Raw genomic sequence first — 20,445 nt, 5'->3', positions numbered from 1 at the left:
GAGGCTCTGGAGAAACTTTATAGTGGCCTTCCAATACTTGAAGGGGGTCTGCAGGAAAGCTAGAGAGGGACTTCTTATAAGGGCATGTAGTGATAGGACAAGGGGGAAATGGCTTTAAGGAAGACATCCTTTACAGTGAGAGTGGTAAGACACTGGCACAGGTTGCCCAGGGAAGTTATGGCTGCCCCATCCCAGGAAGTGTTCAAGGCCAGGTTGGATGGGGCCTTGGGCAGTCTCTGGTGGGAGGTGTTCCTGCCCTTGGCAGGGGGGTTGAAACTGGATGATCTTTGAGGTCCCTTCCAACCCAACCCAAACCATTCTATGATTCTAGATCCTTACTTGGGTTTTTAGCAGTATCCTTCCTACCTTCTGGAACGGGCTGCCCAGGAGGTGGTTGAGTCACCTTCCCTGGAGGTGTTTAAGGGATGGGTGGATGAGGTGCTGAGGGGCGGCATGGTTTAGGGATTGTTAGGAATGGTTGGACTCGATCCAGTGGGTCCTTTCCAACCTAGTGATTCTATGATTCTACCACACAGGGAATGTGACAGCTTCCATTTAATGTGTATAGAGAGGGATTTTTTGTTTCAATAGTAGATTATCAAAGCTATTACAAGTATTCTACATATTTCAGTTGCTAAATATGCAGTAAAAACTGCAGTACCTTTGGCAGTACCTTTTAAAACTAACTTCAATTAGGACTTAGACTAGAGGAGACCCGATTTGTCAAAATTAGTATGTGAAGTACTGCAACCACTGGATTTTCTTCTAATTTGGTCCCTAACTGAAAATGCTAGTACTGTGAATCTAAGCAGTATAGTGCTTTCAGCTGAATCTCTTAATAGTGAACCAGAAGCACTTTTGAGGAATTTGCTATCTTTGGTAGGCCACCATTGATTAAAAGAGAAGGCTAGCTTTTGAGTGCAAAAGTTGCATGAAGCTGCTCATAATGTAATGGGGTTTGAAGTCCATACATAAAGAAGGATCATGTAAAATTATATTTGCTTTTCTTACTATACTTTTATAGCTGAAAGGGGAAAAAGTGAGATCAAGTTGTCAGTTGTGCTTATGCTCCCATGCTGTCTCTCATTTCCTTGCAGAAGATAACAGCTGCTCTTCCATTGGCTTTCATTATTATTGCACACAAAGATAGTCATTGTGGTTCTGAGCCTGCTGTAACTGAGAGAAACTGCTTTAGGCTAGGGAAATTTTTTTTTTGTCCACTGGAAGCATTTAATCCTGCTTCCCAATTACCGAAGCCGTCAGGCTAAACTGTTGTCCCCAGTCTTTATATTTGTTCTCCTTTTGATTTTGTTTTCAAAGCCTTCGTACAAATAAGTGCACAATAAAGGCTTAGAATTCTACTAAGTACTGTAAAAACTACTCTGCCCTGTTCAAGGTACCTAGTGCCTGCTAAACAGTACTGAATTCTCCTGAAATGAATGGAAGGAGGAGGCAGCTGGACAATAGAATGATGCCACCCCTTCAAGGTGAGAGAAGCAGTCAGGGTGCTGGAACGTAGGTTTGCTGCGCAGAGGGACGTGGCAATACTGGAGAGACAGGCTGACAGGCACCTCATGAACTTCAGCAAAGGGAAGTCCAGCATTTGTGGAGAAATAACCCTTAATGCACATTTATAGGCTGGGGGCTGACTAGCCAAGAAGCGGCGCTGCAGCAAAGGACCTGGGACTGCTTGTGGAAAACAAGTTGTGCTTGGAGCAAACGTCAGCCGTCTCCTGGTATGTTGTTAGTAATAGGGTAGCCATCCTTCCCCAATGTCTGGCATTTGTGAGGTCATGTCTGGGCTCTGTATAACAAAGGGAGGAAGCCCAGTGGAGGCTGTGCAAGCTTGTTAGGGTGCTGGAGCATGTGATACCATGACATCCTGTGATAATTGTCTCCTCACGTTGGGGAATAGATGGAGAGAAAGCAAAGAACAGATGTTGCTGATATATTTATAACTGCCTGAGCAATGGATACAGAGAAGATGGAATCTTCAGATGTACCTGAGTACTTCTCAGAGATATATGGTAATAGGATGAGAGGATAAAAGTTTGAATATGTTAAATTCTCATTAGAGGCCGTGGTGGGTTGAGCTTGGCTGGCTGCAAGATACCCACCCAGCTGCGCTCTCACTACCTCTATTCAATGTGACAGTGGTGAAAATGAGGTGGGTAAGTTCATAGACTGAGAAAAAGACAAGGAGGTTGCTTACCAAACACTGTCCCAGGCAAAGGAGGCTTATGAAATATTTAGTTTACTGTCATTTAAAATAGATTTGGATAGTGAGAAGCAGACAAACACCTTATACCCTTTCTTTTTTCTGAGGTTCAAATTCACTCCTTTATTCCCAACCTTCTTTCTTCTGCCCAGCAGTACAGAGGGATGGGGAATAGGGGAATACAATCAGTTAATAACTTCTGCTTCACCTGCCTCCTTGTACTTTTCCCTGCTCCAGTCCTTCCGGATAAACCTAGTCTAGCATGGGTCTTCTGTGGGCCACATTTCTTTCAGAGCACGTCTACCTGGTCTGATTTGGGTCCTCTAGAGGCTGCAGAGTGGATATCTGTACCAGAACCGAACTTTCCTCGGGATGCAGGGAAATACCTGCAGTGCGTTTCCTTTCAATGATGCATCTAGACTGGAGTTATTTGTGGCCAAACAGACTCAGGATTGCTATTTACAAGGAAGGGAAGACTGTAGAATATTGTCAGTGAACAGCTATGCAATAGAGGTGTTTGATATCATTGGGCTTTCCTAGTGGTGAAGAGAGAGATTTTGGATACAAGGGGTGGGCATTAATCTGGTTTAGGTTTGATATAGAGGTAAAGGCTAGAATCAAAGTCTTCATGTGGTTTATTTTATTTCTATGGTTCTTAAAAGATTTCTGGCAAATGGAACAGGGTTTGAACTATGTAGAAATGGAAAGTTTTCATTCAGTTTCTGAGAAGTATGCCAGGTGATTAAGATAGAAAGTAATTTATGGAAGAAATGAAGAATGTAGTCTACTCTGGAATGTGAGGAGTATGGGAATTTCATTTTTATTAAAATAAGTAAAAACAGATGATTTATGTCCTAATAGGAAAAGCAGGCATAACTGGATTGTCATAATTTACGTCTGTAGTCAAAATCTGAGAAGCCGAGACAGCTGCTGCACAGCAGAAGTATCTAAACTAGCAATGTACTATTATTTTAGTAAATTTAACATAGATCTTGAAATGCTGGTGGATACCATTTGAAAACTGACAACTAAAACTTAGTATTGAAATTGCATGAGAAAGCAATACCTACAGTCAGTTGCAGGACAGGGAGGGAGGGGTGGAGAACTGGGCAGAAGAGGAAATGTGGTAGCTAGGAGCTTATAGAAGGGACAGTTAAGTAGATGCAGGAAAGAGCTGGTAACTCTATTGAGCAGGGGACCGTTGCTATAGCTGAGAACAGAGTGGGAGAGAATTTCAGTGAACTTAAGGAAAATGAACCATAAGCAAACTTGGGAGAAAACAAACTTGGTCTTGAAGAAGGGCAAGAATGAGGGTCTGGGCAACTACTCAGTTCAGTCAGCCTCGCCTTTATCCCTGGAAGAGGATGGAGCAAACTGTATTCAGGAGAGGAAGGGGATAAAGGGTAGTCAGTGTGGATTTGTACCTCACCAACCTGATAGCCTTCTACAAGGAGATGACTAGCTCACTGGATGAGAGGAGAGCAGTGGGTGTTGTTTATCTCGATTTTAGCAAGGCTCTTGCCGCTGTCTCCTATAACATTCTTATTGGGAAACTGATGAAGTACAGTCTAGGTAAGCGAACATTGAGGTGGACTGAAAGTTAAGTGAACTGGTGGGCTCAAAGGCTTGTGATCAGTGGCATGTAGTCCACCCAGAGGCCAGTTACTATTGGTGTACCCCAGGGGTCAATACAGATGCTGATAGTGGTTGGCATTTTTATTACTGACCTGTATGATAGGACAGAGTGCACCCTCAGCAAGTTTGCTGGTGGTAGAGAAGTGGGAGGAGTGGCTCACGGACTAGACAGTCCCCATTTAGAGGGCCCTCAATACACTGGAGAAATGGGCAGGCAGGGACGTTGTGAAGATCAGAAGAGAGAAAACGTGAAGTCCTGCATCTGGGAAAGAATAGCTCCCTGTACCAGCACAGACTAATGGCTGGAAAGTGATTTTGCACTAAAATGACCTGGGACTCCATTTTGAAAAGAGGTTGAGCATGAGACATCAATGTGGTCTTGAAGCAGAGAAGGCCAACAGCATGCCTTTGGAAGAGCGTTGCCAGTGTGTCAGGGAAGGTGATTAGTTCCCTCAGCTCAGCACTGATGAGACCGCATCACAGAATGACAGTAGTTGAGGTTGGCAGGCACCACTGAGGATCACCTAGTTGACCCCTCCAGCTCAGAGTCTGCCAGATCAGACTGCTCAGGACTGTGTCTAATAAAGTGTTAAAAATCTTCAAGACTGGAGACTCCACAACCTCTCTGGGTGATCTGCTCCAGCGTTCAAACGCCATGCAGTAAAACTGCTTTCTTATGTTCAGTCAAGATATGTTGTGTTCCAGTTTGTGCCCGTTGCCTCTTGTCCTTATACGGGGCACCACTAAAGAAGGATCCCTCTTTTTACACTCTCCCACCAGCTATTCATAATCATTGATAAGATATTCATGAAACAGCTTTTAATTTTCTTGGTCAGAGGGTGGTGATTTCTCCTGTAATATTGAAGCACTTGCTTCTGGGGTTGTTTTTGTTTTAAGGAATATAGCTGTTAAACATGGCAATCCACAGCGACCAGCAGATGTGAGATCTTTGGTTTGCTTCTCTTTTTCAATCAAATAGTTTTGAAACATTCAGGTTTTAAACCTCTATTAGTTTAATTTTCATAGAGATATTAATGATTTTGAAAGCTGTCTAGAAGATAAATGCAGCTATGTTCTGCTGAACTATTAGATACAGAAAAACACTGAGCACAGAAATGTTTAGATGGTAACTCCTTCCCAGATAACCTTTGCACATGAATTTGTGGTGAAGGGTGACAGAATTCCTCCTGTAGAGGGGCTGTTTGAATTCTGTTCCATCACTTATGTGGAACAAATGCAGTGTTTGTCTTCCACCTGCCTGGGACTAGTTTCTTAGAGTGAGAGACTTGAACATTTGCCAGCAGCTTAGCATTTGTCTCCAGGTAGGCACTGTATGATCTATCTTATGCTGACTGAAATATCTTTAAGGGCACAATATGTGAGATGAGTCATAAGCAAATGGCATCACCCTTTGCTTTGTGGGGATGGAATTCCTGTCTGGGATCTTTTAGTGTTGCTTTGTTATACACAAATGAACTCCTACACTTCCTGTTATATGGCATTAACTGCAAGAATTATGGGTCGAATAAATCAAGAATACTTCATCTCGCAAAGGTCTGGGTTTTGTGTGTCACCAAGAAGTTCACTTTTTGTAGGATCAGGGAAAACACAAGTGTAATACTTAAATTCTTGCAACTTCATTGAATTGAATGTGTTTTTCTTTAGGTTGTTTTTTTTTTTTTTTTTTTGAGCCCATAACCATTACATTGGAATACTTTATTTCCCTGAGATGTTGGGGCTAGACAACGGTGCCGGTGGGACCTGAGAAACTGCGGCTGTCTGGACAGTTTTAGAGAGCCCTGCATCAGACAGAACAAACAGGAAAACTACAGGGGAAGCTAAACTAAGCAAAAGTAGATGGTGGAGAGCCTGCTTTGAATAGATGACATTGTTTGGCAATACTACACATTTACTTTAAAGAGTTACAATAAGAGTGAGCATGCAGTGTTGTAGGGCTGTTTGCTATTTATTGACTCCAGTATCTTCTAAAAAATAAGTGGGTTAAGCTTTTGTCCTATTAAGAACCTCTCCAGTCTTGCATTATGTCTGTGTGCTCTCTAACAAACTGTTTTGATTGAAGTCTTAAGAAACTAAATATTTTTCGCCTCTAGAGAGCGATCTCGAGCTACTTTTGGGTTTGAATTAAATATTTGATCTTTTAATGTTTGATCTCGTGTATATTTTCAATATTATACGTAATTATTATGCTTTGCTTTCCCATAGTCCCAAGAGATTCATATGGTGCCACACAAATATACAGCCTCTCACTGAAGAGCCTAAGAAAAGTACACATCCTGACAGTGCAACAGGATTCTGGTGGGCTCAGAAATGAAGTATATTCTGACAAAATATTTGTCTAATGTAGCCATTGTGCCCCGTTGGTGAAGGGTCTGGAAAAATTAAATCATATATGGATTTTTCAGTCACTGAGTACAGCAAATGCTTGAAGTGGCGAGATGAAAAGACAGTTTTGACCAGCTACTGAAACCAAACCATGACCAGAGTCCCAGCTGTGCATTGCAAAACTGTGCATCAGGGTTGCCTGTATCACTGTCAGTATTTTCACAGTTCAGTTCAAGGTTAAGGTTTACCCCTAGTAAGCAGGTGGCAGAAAAGAGCACGGATAACAAGCACCATGAGCTGATGTTTACACAGCTTAGGTGAACTTAATGGGAAATACACATCAAAGGCAACCAGAGAGAGGTCCATCACAAGCTCTGTACTGCTGCTGGGAGTGTCAAGGGAGAGATGTTAGTACCAACAGAGAACCACGGGCTTTAGCAGCCTATCATTTCTATACCGGGCATCAAGACTGCTTAGAAGTGCCGAGTAGATTTCTTGACCCTGTATTTAAATTTACTTTTTACTTACGGAATTTAAATTTACTTTTTCAGACCATGATGAGTCAACTTAACATGGAGAGAAATGTTGCTGATGCCCAGCCCCACACTACAGAAACTCCTTATTGTCATTTCCTCTAAACTAATAAATCTTTTTTACTACTTTCTACCCTCCAGCAGATAATTTCCCTTTAAAAATGTTGAGTCTGTGGGATGCAGTTACTCTGCTGCTGCTCTTACTTGTGCACAGTCTCTGCTGTGAGCTACACTGTTGTGAAGTGGCAGGAGGGCTGCTGTAATGTGCTATAGTGACATTTGCTGAGTTTATTTCCACATGCAAAAAGGATTAGTTCTGAAACCACTGCTATACTGGTGTATCATGGTTTTACTTGTATATGCACCAATGAAACTATTCTTTTAAGCAGAATATCTCAAGGCTGTTTCATGTAGCTGTACCTACAGAGAAACTGTAAAAAAAAAATCAGATTTTAGTGACTTGTGGCAACAAAATTTGAAATTAAGAGTGATGAACACTTACTTTGTTACTAAGTAGTAAATAAGTCACATTTTTAACTGGGGTACCTAACTCTGAAGAATATAATTTAACACAGTCTTACTTCAGTAGAATGAAATAGTAATAGAAAGTTTCTTCCCAAATACCAAAATAGTGTCATAAACATTCTTGTAAACCATCCATAATGGTTGATTTCTACAGATGTGTAAGTGATGCCCTCATAGTGACAAACTTGTCATAAGAGTACATGCTTCTAAGTACGTATGAATATCTTTGTTACCAGGTGAAGGCACTTTTGGATCTGATTTTCACTCTGATCTTGACCCGAACTTCTCAGTTTGTGGAAACACCACAGCTTAGAACAAGCCTCTCTCCTCAGCCATGGTGGAGAAACCACCGACTGATTCTGCCAAGTGGATACACCAACAAACCTTCTCTGAAGATATGAGGTGGTCCAAAGGCAATATAAATGATGCCTTGTTTTTTCAGATGAATGGAATAAGAACCAAACCTTTCAGAGTCATGTCTCTGAGATAACAGTGCTAAAGCCATCCGAAACCCCTGCACAGGTAGCCTCCTCTGGCATTTGTTTTAGGTGTTACATAGACAATTACAGCCATTGTATTCAACAGCATGATTGTTGTAACAGTCACTATTGTGGGTTGGAACTGGATGATATTTAAGGTCCCTTCCAACCCAAACTATTCTATAATTCTATGATACTATTAACACAAACAAGGATTTCAAACCTGTTGATCTGAGTGTTTTCAAGTGGGCCATAACTCTTGCTGATACTGAAATGGATTACGGTATATGCATCTTGGCATTTTACTAATAATTAATGTGTTTGGTACTGTAAAGTAGATGTTACTAATAATTTTCTATTTTTTTCTAATTGACTTTCTGAAAAGTTATTGCTTAGGAAAGGAAGAGACAGATTCTTTTGAGTTTAGGTGGAAAAATCTATTGTAATAATAAAAATACATTTTTTAAATTTAAATGCACAACCACTCCAAACTTTAGAGCTTAAAAAAATGGAAAAGGTAAAATGAATGAGGTAAATACCATCCTTATTTCAGCCAATGTCAGTCTTGCTACTTATTTCAGTCAGGCTAGGCTTATAAAAAAATGCTGAATCAAACCTAAAATTTTCCTGTTGCTCTGTTTTGCTAAAAGACAATTCAGATTTCTTATTCAGGGCCTTGTATCTCTTGCTGGCTCCCACACAACTGACCCCAAGGAGCTGAATAACCTGACCTGAATAATAATACAAAATCCCTTTCTGCTTAAAATAACTATATGGGAATGTTATTCCACTTAAACTACTGGCTACTCATTAAAAACACCCAAACCTGAAGCCTGAGATTTAAAAGAAGAAAAAAATTAATTTCACAACCACCTTTAAAAGCAGGTCAGCTCTTTACAGAACTAATATTCAACACCTTGTCATAGTTTGATTTAAGGAAATCTTTGCAAATAATAATCTATCAAAGTAATAAATTTTAAGTATCCAACCTTTTTGCATAACATCCCCTCTAATTTTGCTGAAGAAGATTCAGATGATGATCTGGAAGACAACAACTAGGATGATCTGAATTATTATGCTTTCAGTCTCTCACTGGTTTTGGAGGAAGAGGATCTAGATGTGGGTGACGGAGGCTAAATGCTTAAATAAACATAGCCTGTACAAACCTTCTGAATATCCACAGAAGTGAATTTGTACTTAAAAGTGGGAATTTGGTTTTACTTTTAAATTTTTGTAGAATGAGAGGACCTCCGGAGGGCAGCAGGGGCCTCCAACAGGCCACCACAAAGCCTGGATGAAGCTCTGGGGCACTCTGGAGGCCAGTTAGGGACCACATGAGCCCCTGCAGAGCCTGGATCACTCTGGAGGGTAATTAGAGCCCTGCAGAGCCCAGCGAAGGCCCCTGGGACTTTCCAGAGGGCAACTCTGCCATGTCAGAGCACAGCTGCTGCAGGCAGCAATGGGGACCCTCCTGTTGGCAATGGCTGCAGTGCATGTCCTTGCCAAAGCCAGTAAAGAGCAGAAGGAAGCAGAACAGTGAGTGGCGTTGCTCAGTGGATTGTCTGCGCAAGCATCTTTCATACTCCAGGAAAGGATGCTTACCAAGCACCTTGAACCCACGACTGCTCCTGCATCTGCATGCTGGAAGTAAGCTGGATGAATGGGCTGGGCTTAGCCAGAGCTTTCCAGAGTGTCCTGCATCCCTTTGACTCACGGAGTAACGACACCAAACGCAGAGTGAGGTGCAGGTATGCAGCTGTGCACAGGGTGCAAGGGGGATCTTTCCACCAAGCTTGCACACCATGCGTCAAAGCCGGTACAGCTTTATTGTGCCATGTTATACATATGCATTAGGGTAACATACATAGTCATGACTTTTCCATTTTCCAAGAAGTGGGTAAGGTTAGTAAGATTAGTCACTGGAACTCATTATCATAGTAAGATTAATTCCGGGAACTCATTATCATAGGTCTCCTCCTCTTAGCGCTTGCGCGTTCTCTCGTGGTAATGGTCGATGGGGTCTTTGGGGCCGAGGGCAGGCAGTCTTCCTCGCGTTGAACTTTTCACCTTCCCTCCTTGCACATGCTCTTAGAGAGCCTAGGCCACCTTCAGGCCTTATCTGGTGGTCCCCACCCAGCTGGTGGTCCTTCCCATGACCGTTGTACCAGTCCTTGTTATCTGGCTTCAAACAGATACAGTCACCACCCTGCTAAAAAAACTTCTATGTCAGAATTCTATATTTTAGTTAATTCAAACTTAAAACTTTTAACAAATTATTTCTTCTTTCACCTTCTCCAGCCCGAACTAGCCCTGCAGGTCTTTCAACTCAGAGATGCTTCTGCTGGTGTCCTGCAAGTGTTGCCTATCAAAGCACTTTTGAGTGTAAAGCATAGACCACCTGAGGGGAGGGTAATTTAAGAACCCCAAGGGGCAGCAATGGGCTTTTGGTGTAGCTGCTAAAAACACAGAGAAGATCAAACATCAATCTACCCTACCTGCTACACCCCAACGGACAAAGAGACACTAGAAGCCTCTTCAGAATTTGTTACAGAAGCATAGGTCCTCTTGCTTCTGCTACACTGGATGGTTAAAGAAAATATCCACTCCACACGTCACTCAACCAGAGCTACATGAAGTAAGTGGGCAGCGTTAGTCACACAACCAGCTCGACTCGGGAAACCCAGGCTCCCAGGAATCCTGGAAGAGATCATGGACACACAGAGCATGAAACAAACGTGCTACCACCCTCTTGCGTGTGAAGCCCGCTGAACATTGCATGCACTGGTGGTGTGTCAGTGATATAGCTGAGGTCAGTGTCAGAAGATTTGGGCTGACGACTTTGTCTGGACTATTAGGAATGCAAAGAGCAAAAAACTAGCAGTGCCCCCGTAGCTATCAATCCACTGTCCTCTGAGGCCAGCTGACTCTGGCTGCTCTGCCTGCACACATAGAGTACAACAGATACAGTAAGGGCTCCCAGGTGCAGAGTGAAACTGGGAATAAATCATCTTGTGCTGAAGTGACATCGAGGACAGACTTAATGGCCAAGCGAACCAATGCCCTCCAGCAGTGTTTTGGTCTGTAAGCAGAGCTCCTTCCGAAAACAGTAACAGTAAATCAAAAATTCAGGGAATGTTCTCAAAGTGAATGACTGGACTTTGCCTGTGTTAGGTGACATCTGGAGAAGACTGATTTTTCACTAAAATAACTGTCTTATCTCTGTCTTCTCACTGCACTCAGTGTAACCTCACTGTTAAGACTGAGATACATTTTCTCTAAGTGCACTGGGATGAGATATCTTTTTCTCTGGCCTCTCTTCTTTACCCCCATTATTCCCTTCGAGTGCAGATGAAGAAACATCTGGTTTTATCTGAAATTAGGCTTCTCCCATTCTCTGATTTGCATTAGCAATAGCAGGGTTGTTGACAGGCTGCAGTTACAGAAGTCCATATGGCTGACCAGGATGTAGTGCTCGTACCACTGCGTATAAAAACAGGCTTCAAAGACTACACAACTGTGACTAACATTGCGGTCATGCATGAATTTCTCTTTCCTGGATCATTTCTCACAGGTGAACAATATTTGTAGCATGCAATCTTGCACAAACCTCTGACTCTTTCTAAATGATGGGGAAAGAAAAAATGTTCCCTTAGCAGGGACAGAATTGACTTCACACAGCTCCTCACACAGCTGTATTGATTTATTTTGAGAAGGGCTCCTCATGTTTTTGGATGAAGGTCTTCACTGACAGAACTCTCCAGAGCTTCCTTTCCCCTCTCTCCAGCCTGGATTGGATCTGATCAGACTCTACAAATCTGTTACGTTTCTCCTCATGTGCTAGGCTAGTATCAAAGGAGATCAGAAAGATCATAATTATTTTATCCTAATCTGCAATCCTTGATGTTGTTTCAAGGGAAGACCTCTAGTGGGGTGAGTTCATCTCATGAACTAAGAGAGAGGACTAGTAGGAGACCCAAAGTGGAAGACATCTACAAAATGCTTGTGTCGTGGTTGGACCATCTCTTCCCAGACAGGTTTTGTACATCAGTAATACAAACGGCTTCTTTTTTAAAACCAACAGAAAATAGATAAAATTCTTAGGAGAAGGTGATTTTTCTGAGCCGTCAGACTTTTCTGTAGCATTTATGTTGTATTCAGTCATGACTACAGTTTTCTTTTGATGAAGACTGGAGAGTGAATGTGTTTAAGCCCAACAGGACAGTTGTGTGTAGCAAAAGTCACAGAATTTCAACAAGTAGCTTCTGCAGCTGGCTTGAAGTGGCTCACTGAGCTACTGCTTATTTACTGGTAAAACACACAGTCTTAAACAGCTAAATAGATTAACATTTCAGTAATCTGTAGTTAGTTGATTGCAGTGCCATCCTTTCTGTTTAAAAATGAAAATAAAAGTTTGTCTCATTTTTGGCTCTTCTTGATTTTCTGTCTCTTCTTCACTTTTCAGTCATTTGAGATCAGCTATATCCTAGTGAACCAACATCTTCCCATGTTGGTAGCAAATGGGATTTGCCAGGTTAAAATGCCGAAAAGTAGATAGGAAGAAAATCTAAAAAGAAAACCACAGTGTTTAAAAATAACAGATTTTTTATTCAGAGCTCATCTGCTTTGTGCTTTTGAAGAATAGCAGTACCACAGTAGTCTAAGCAGCACTTATTAAAAATGTCTTACAGTGAAATTTGCTCACTGTTTAAGTTGAAATTTTGATGTTGCGTGTAAAAAAACAGCTTATCACTCAACCACACCACAGCAAGAAAGCTGTAAATCATTGTTTTCAAACTCAGGAAAATTCATCACTCTAATAAATAAAGCTAGTTATATTGAAAGGAGTTTTCAATACTTAGTACCTAATGATGAACCACTTGAAATAATGACAATAAAACGTAATAATAACAGCAACAAAAATATATAGATCTTTGTTCAAAATATCTGTGATGACCAGTCACTGGTCTGTCGAAAGAAATTCAGCTAGGGCTGGGAGACAGTCTTCCAGCTGGTGAGAAGCTCCTGTATAGTCCTGTTTTTGGATCAGTTGTCATTGCAAACAGATGCTTAAAGAGAAATAAATTAAGGCATGAAGTCAGAGCAGGAACATCTATCTTTCACCTGCAAACAATTCCTAGGGAAAGGTAAATTCTCCTGATTATTAAGATGTGTCCTTTTATGTGGAGCTGAAGGCCTGAAGAAGATGAAGAAGAGCTTTCTGATAGCTAAAAACCAGCATGGACTCAGGTATGAACAAAGGAAAGTGATGCATAGTGATTATCTAACAAAGAATTGTGTAAAATGCTCAAGAGCCAGCTGTTTATCAAACATCTCCTTTCAGCACACAACAACAGGATTACAAGGCAGATGGGGAGGTTTCTCCTGGAGGGTTTTTCTTTAGGTTTGGATCTCCAGACTGAGCCAGACCTGAGAGATCCACCACTGATGGAGAAAACTGATGAAGGTAAATTTTAAACACAGATGGGGAGTCCTGGGGTCCCTGGAGTGGGACAGACGGCTCCGGCTTAGCCGCCACTGTGGAGGGGTGCACCTGCCTGCGCCTCCTTGAGAGCAGCCAAGCTCTTTTGCAGGATAGATCCTCATCTTGATATATCTTTCTTGCTTTCATACTCTACAGCCCAGCTTATGTACCAGCATGACATCCCATACAGTGTGTATATTTACTTTGGCAGCAACCCAAAGGCTGGCATATTGCTGTTATGCAGGTTTGAGAAATGAGGCACAGAGATAAACCTTCAAATTTCCAGAAATGCTCAGATCCCTAAATCCATCTGATCTTAATTTAATTTAATCCCATTTTTTTCAAGTATACATAAATATCATCTGCTTAAATTTAGATACAAGGTATGTCAGAGGAAAGAACAACACAGTTCATAATTTAATAGAATTCTCAAAATAAATAAGTGAGCAATTAATTATTTAATATCATTAATAGGCAGTTAGAGTGCTTTCCCAATACCAAGACAGTGTGCTACCGCTGGTGAATAACTAGCTATTCTAAACCAGATTGTCTTCATTTTCCTTTCCCAAACTGACTGACTTGACTAAGGTGTTAAAAGCAGTAGCAAATTTAAACTGAGGCAAATGAGTCTGTCATAGCCTTTGAGTCGTCATCGTTTACAGACTGGCATATCACGGCGAGTGAAGATAGCATTACCTTACGTTAATTCACAGATGAGTCAACTCCTTAAGATACAGATGGATGCAGTTGCTCTTAACAGAGGCAATAAAAATCTTAGCTGAAAAGAAAACCTTCCTCATAGGAAAAAAGCTCAGTCATGCAATGGAGAGGGAAGATGCAGCCCTTGCAACACGGCATTTCTGCTCCATCTGTGAGCAAGAGACTATTGCTTCAGGCAAGCTGAGCTGAACCAGCCAGCCACAGCCTCCGGTCCTGCTCCACTTCCGAGAGAGAAACGCATAGCCATGTTGTCGTCATTCAGAGAAGAAGTAGAAGGAAGAAATAAATAATCTGCTGAGACGGGAATGGATAACGGAGATATATTTTGAAACTGATGTAAATCCTGTTCAGTGGTGTGCTGGTGAGTCACTAGGGTGGGTGGAAGTGATTTTGCATAATAGCGGTATCATCTGCTTTCTCCTCTTGCACTGACACACAACAGCAAACACAGGCACTGTGCAGCAGCCAGTGAGTCAGATGCTGTGTACTAGCCTAAAAGGGCCGAAACCTCAAAATATTTACAGTTGCATTTCACACTGCAGTGTAAAAAGGCATTGGGAGTGGGCACTGGTCTTGTACCGCTATTTTGGTTTCCCTGGGACTGATCCATTACACTGAGGAGTCAGAACTTTGGAAGAGTCTTAGAAAGAAGCTGCTCTAGACCCCAGTGTATAGACAGAATAAAAGAGGACAAGAATAGAAGAACAGACTTTTTCAGAATTAACATTTATAAAGAATGAAGTTGAATTCAGAATAATTGCACCTGGGCAAGATTTTTAAAAAACATCAGCAGAAGCACTGGAGCTCAAAGGAAGACTCATACATCAGGAAAGGGTGACGCTGAAGCTTCAAAATATTCAAAAGTGCTTCTTGAATGGAGATTATCTTTATTCTTCATTTTAAAACAATTTTATTATTAAATCACAAACACAACTTAAAAATTTAGGATTATTTGTCCTAGTTGAACTCTTACCTAACACATGGAGAACACAAATGTAATTAAAACCTGCTGATTGCAATCTCCTTATTTTCCTTCGTCTTGGCACTGTAGGAATTTGAAATGGTGCCTAAGAAGAGAAAAGAGCTAAATATTGTGTTTTGTCAGGTTTATAGTGGACTGAACGGACCCTATATGTATAGAATTAGCAATTCCTCAGCTTACAGAGCTTTTGTAATGCAGTACATAACTAAGGGAGTGTTTGCCTACTTTCTTTATTATTACATTTAGATTTTCCCATGCTGTTGCTTTGGGCTGTTAGAAGATCTAGTCTAGAATAAAAAGAATGAATTGCATATAAAAAATTAAAAAGCAGCAGTACCTGCTTAATCTTGTAATACCTGCAGAGAGAAGAATGCATCCAAAGGAAAAAGCCGAAGCTATTTTAATTAAGATTTAGTATTTGGACATAAAATTTCAGATGCACTCTACCAGGAACATCTTAAGTGATAAATGTTTACACAGTATGATACTTAGTTACATGAAATACGAACTTCATAACCAGTTTTTATGATTTACCTTCTTAATTAGAAACAAAGTGTAGTCTTCGAACAGAGTATGAGATAAACAGATTTTACGTGGAGGAGCTCTACAGAGATTTGGGTAAATGAGAATAAATCCATCACTGCACAGTGCTGCTACTCAGTCTGCAGTCTGAGGTTTCCAGCAGGTGATTTGCACCGTTTAGTGGTAAACTCAATAGCTCTTTCCTCTGGGGAGTGCCACCCACATACTCCCTGTGTGAACAATCCTGAGACTCTTTCTGTATTATCCTTGCTGCACTTACACTTAATATCCTTGCTGGATATTGCACTTGAACTGCTCTACTCAGGCTTGTTATCCAATAGATATTTAAATATTTCCAAATAAAGCCTGGCACAGGGTTGACTTTTTCCCCCCCAAAAAAAAATATTTTTATTTCACTAGCTGCCAGTTTATTTGGATTGATATGGGACACCCAAAGGGACTTGAAGAAGACCTTCTACCTTTCTTAAGAAAGAGGAAATCTCAGCTTGGCTGCCACAGCCCAACAATACTTTGTAGGACGCGTTTCCACAGGTGGTTATTGCACCTTTCAAACAATCCAGTGAACGGGATGGCTTTCTAGAACAACCAGCAACTCCTTATGTTATAAAGCAATGTGGCCAAAACTTCTTTATTTCCTAACTCCTCATCGTCAAACTATTGGAGTTCACAGTCCCTAAAGGCAAATACGCCTAGCTATTAGCAAGCCTGTTATCCCTATAGCATTCCACTTCCCTGAAAACCCAGCATCCACCATCACCTAATACCACAACTCTGCCTCTGTTGAGTGGTTGCAATCCACTTTCTATCCTTGATTGCGAATGGGTTAACACCCTATTCTGAGTGCAGTGAAAGGTGCTGACCCTCACTTTGAAAATGAAACAAATATCCTGTTGGAACTCTAAAATGTTGGAACTCCCAGCATAGGTGTTAGATGGAGGCAAACCTAAGTTTTTGTCTTTCTGCACACCAGTACTGTAGATTTTTTTGCACATGGTACACGGAAATGATGAACTCTGCAAACACGCACATCTGGCCCAATTTTCAGTCATAAAATATCAGTAAGATGCCACGCAGTGAGAACACTTTGATGCCGGCTACATAATAGTTCTTCACTACTTGCTGGAAAAGTGAATAAGCTTGAACTGATCCTCCTGCTTATGCAAAACTTATAATTGTTCACTAGGAAACATTCACTATTTGCAGGGGGTGGAGGTTGGAGCATTGAGAAGTACAGGTCAGCTTCGAAGTCCAGTTGTGGTTCAACGCAATAACCGGTTAAGCAGAAAGCTTAAACGATCACAAAACTTTTGTGATAGTGCATCACTGTGGGAAATTTCCGTGCTGCTGGGGCAGAATTATTCACAATTAGGAATCTGGGAAATTATTCTCTCAGGGTTTTTAATCCAATTTAAAACTAAACTGGCATGCTCAGATGGGGGAATTCAAAGCCTTGCTCTCTGACTGTGTGGATGTTAGGGCTTGAGGTGCTGCTTCAAAGTCATCTTCAAATATGAAAAAGTGCAGTAGAAGAGTCAGTTATTTAACTCCTGATTTATGAGCTGCTTGGAGACATCTTATTTAGCTGTAGCTAATATTGAATATCACCCATACATTTTGAGGAAGCTGTTAATACTAAACTGGAAACTTTCTTGGTATGAATGGCCATATGAGAAAAATGAATGCTGTTATTTCCTTGTTTAAGTAATGCATAATTAATGCTGAGCAACGTGGAAAGTACACGCTATACATTTGAAAAATTTTTGAAAGAAGAAATTAAGAAATTAAGCAAGGAAATTTATATTTTCCAAGTAGCCACATACTAAAGTTGAATGCTTTACTATTTACTTGAAATAAATATCTGCTGTCAGGAGGAAAGCTGACTCAAACACGCATTTTGAAAACTTCAGGGGCAATGTTGCTTCCAGGAATACCACAAGTTTGGAGTGATGATGTCAAATGGATATAACGCAGCTAATTAATTTTATTTCTCCTCAGACACACACAAAATACCTGACTGGAAAAATACAAGTTTTAAATGCAAACTCCTCTCCCCCCTCTAATGACGCCCCACGGGAGACCCTAGGTAAGTGAGTAACCTGACCTCCTATCTGCTTTCTGGCTTGAGGCAAGCAGGTTTATGAGAAAAGCTGGGGCCTAAAACCAGATTTAACTGGTGTACTTGTGGAGAATCATCTGACAGAAGAAGTAGTGATACCACACAAAAAAGCTAAATACAGGTAGGATGTCTGACTAAACCTCCTAGTGCTTCTTCTGCACTTAACTGAAAGCAAATATGGAGTCATAGAATCATTAAGGTTCGAAAAGACCTCCAAGATCATGCAGTCCAACCACCAGCCCAACAACACTTTGCCTACTAAACCATGTCACAAAGTGAAAAGCTAACATCAAAGCTGACATACAGCTAATAATGGTCATTGGGATACAAAACAATTAATTTTTAGGGGAAAATTAAAAAGGACCCTACCACAATTCCATGAGGATTTTATGAGGAAGAGTGTATTTTAATTATTTAAAACTAATTCTAGAAAAAATATAAATGTAAAATCCCCAGGAGTCCCTTTCCTTGCTCATCCCCTGCCCATTCCTGTCCCTCTATTTCCTACTCCCATTTTTGAAGCAGCATATTTTGAAACCAGCATATACAGAGCAGACATTATTGGCAGCAGGAGGAGGAAAAGCGTTGCTGCATGTTGTGCATTAGGCAGCACAAAACCAGAGCAGCTAAAATGCAGTCCAAGCTCTGCTAATAGGATCTCTGGGAAACCATTGTTTTGCTGACGATTAGTGGAGAGAGGTCACATTTTACTGTCTTAATCATCTCCTGGAATGAGGTAACAGCATGACAAATTAAATGAGACCCAAAAAACGGGCATTCTTAATCTCACTCCTGGTAGGCTACACCACCTCAGGTGCTGAAGTAAAGGAAGAATCAACCTTTTCCTGCTCTACACTGATTGCTCTCTACTCAGCTTCACTGGTGGCTTAGTTCCCATCCAAATACACCAGAGGAGGATATGGCCTCACGCCAAGGATTCATCTGATTCTCAGTATTTTATGTGTTTCTGAAGGTGGATTTCCTTTGCTGTCCTCTTTCTTTCCTCATATGATTCTCAGTGCAAAATCAATGTTACCAAATTAATATCCTTGTATTGTTGAAAACTCTGCTAGGGAAAAAATGTCAGAAGATGTAGTTCCTGCAAGTACAGCTAGAACTGATATCTAAGCAATGTGAAAGTACACATGCAAAGAGACAGCATCCTGTCAGTGCCCTTCCAACTTTTAAGTTAAAATCAAACAAAATAAAAGGACTCCTGCAAGATTCTGTTCCATCACATCCGTTGGTTAGGGCTCTCGGTCTAGAAAGTTGCTTCACACAATAACAGTGTGAGACATTGACTGTGTCACTAGGGTTTTTATTTGGAGACTCAAATACATCTGGCAGTTTTTCCTGGGCCATGCCCTATGCCCACCTGGGGCACACACAATTCATGGGAAGTGGGATGTGTGTTAGACCTCTTCGTTGGCTTTTGGCACCACAATGGTTCACTGCCCTGGGACTATTTGCTGGTAGGTCAGTCTCATTGAAATAAAATCTCTGTTTGAACTCCCTTTTTATTAAAAAAAAAAAAAAAGTCTTATTAAATACACAAAAGCATTTCCACAGTCATGAAGAAGTAGCTGCTTCTTCTCAGATTGCTGCCCTGGTGATTCAGGGACCTCGGTAGAAAACCACACAGGCAATAAATGTCAATAGCAATCCCATGTTGAAAGGGATCTCAGCAGATCTCAGTAGAAAAGTAAGACGGTTCTGAGTCAGTATTTGGCTGAGAAGCTGCGTAGAAACATCTCACTAGTCATCTGCTTCAGGAAGCGTAACGGGTGATTCAGCAACCTGGGCAGCATTCCCTGACCTGAATCACTTTGGAACCAGAATGTGGGACCTGCCATCTGGGGTGCAAAGCTAAGGCCTGTTGGATCCTCTCAAATATCTTCTACCAGACTTTAGAAAAAAGAGCTTTTAGCTCCAGAGAGTTCATGCTTCTACTTGCAACTCAAATAACACAAGGCAGCCATAGTTTCTCCCGATTTCCCTGGATGTATCCTTTTTAGCTAACAGCTGTGTTGTATAACAGCATGAAGTGCAGCACACATTTCTGTATTACTCTGTAAGTTGTCTTAGGGGAAAGAGCCATAGCTGCTACTCCACTACAAAATGACTACAGGAGAGAAACATTCATCTGGGATGAAGTCTCCCTCTCATGATATGATCCCACAGTGCCTAGTGTTCATGGTGCCAGCTCCATCCCTGATGGAGCCCTTGAGAAACAGCTGTTGCAACACAAACTACAACCACCAGCAATACAACTCAGAACAGTGCCAAATCTCTGTGTGTGTCATCTACATTACCCACAACAGTATAAATTACAGTCTGTTTTGCAGGAATCTCACGTTCTTGGTTGCTTCCCAAAGGGCATATTCAAGAGTGAAAATTTCTCTGGAGTTGAGCACTTGACATTGCATCTTCAGTTCCCAATTATACATCAGCAAATCAGTGAATGCCGAAGGTGGAAGCAAGCTCCCCCAGGTAAACCAAAGAAGGGATTAATGAATGGGGGAAACGAATGTATGAAATGGGGTGCAAGTCCCAAACAGGGTACCTAAATGAGGCGCAAACTGGGCCAGGAGGACTGCTGCGCAGTGTTAGCTAGGGCAGGCTGGCATGTATTGCCAGTCTACAAAATCATAGAATCATAGAATAGTTTGGGTTGGAAGGGACCTCAAAGATCACCCAGTTCCAACACCCCTGTCATGGATAGGGGCATGTCCCACTAGATCAGGCTGCCCAAGGCTCCATCCAACTTGGCCTTGAACACCTGTAGGTCTAAATGCCTAACCCAGGGAAGAGGCAAAGGCTGCCAGCCCAAGGCGGGTGTCTGCTGTTGGCCGTCCCACCCTTGGGGACC

The sequence above is a fragment of the Cuculus canorus genome, chromosome 2 (genome assembly GCF_017976375.1).
Source record: "Cuculus canorus isolate bCucCan1 chromosome 2, bCucCan1.pri, whole genome shotgun sequence".
In the NCBI taxonomy this organism is placed as follows: Eukaryota; Metazoa; Chordata; class Aves; order Cuculiformes; family Cuculidae; genus Cuculus; species Cuculus canorus.
Note: the sequence above shows the minus strand (reverse complement) of the source record.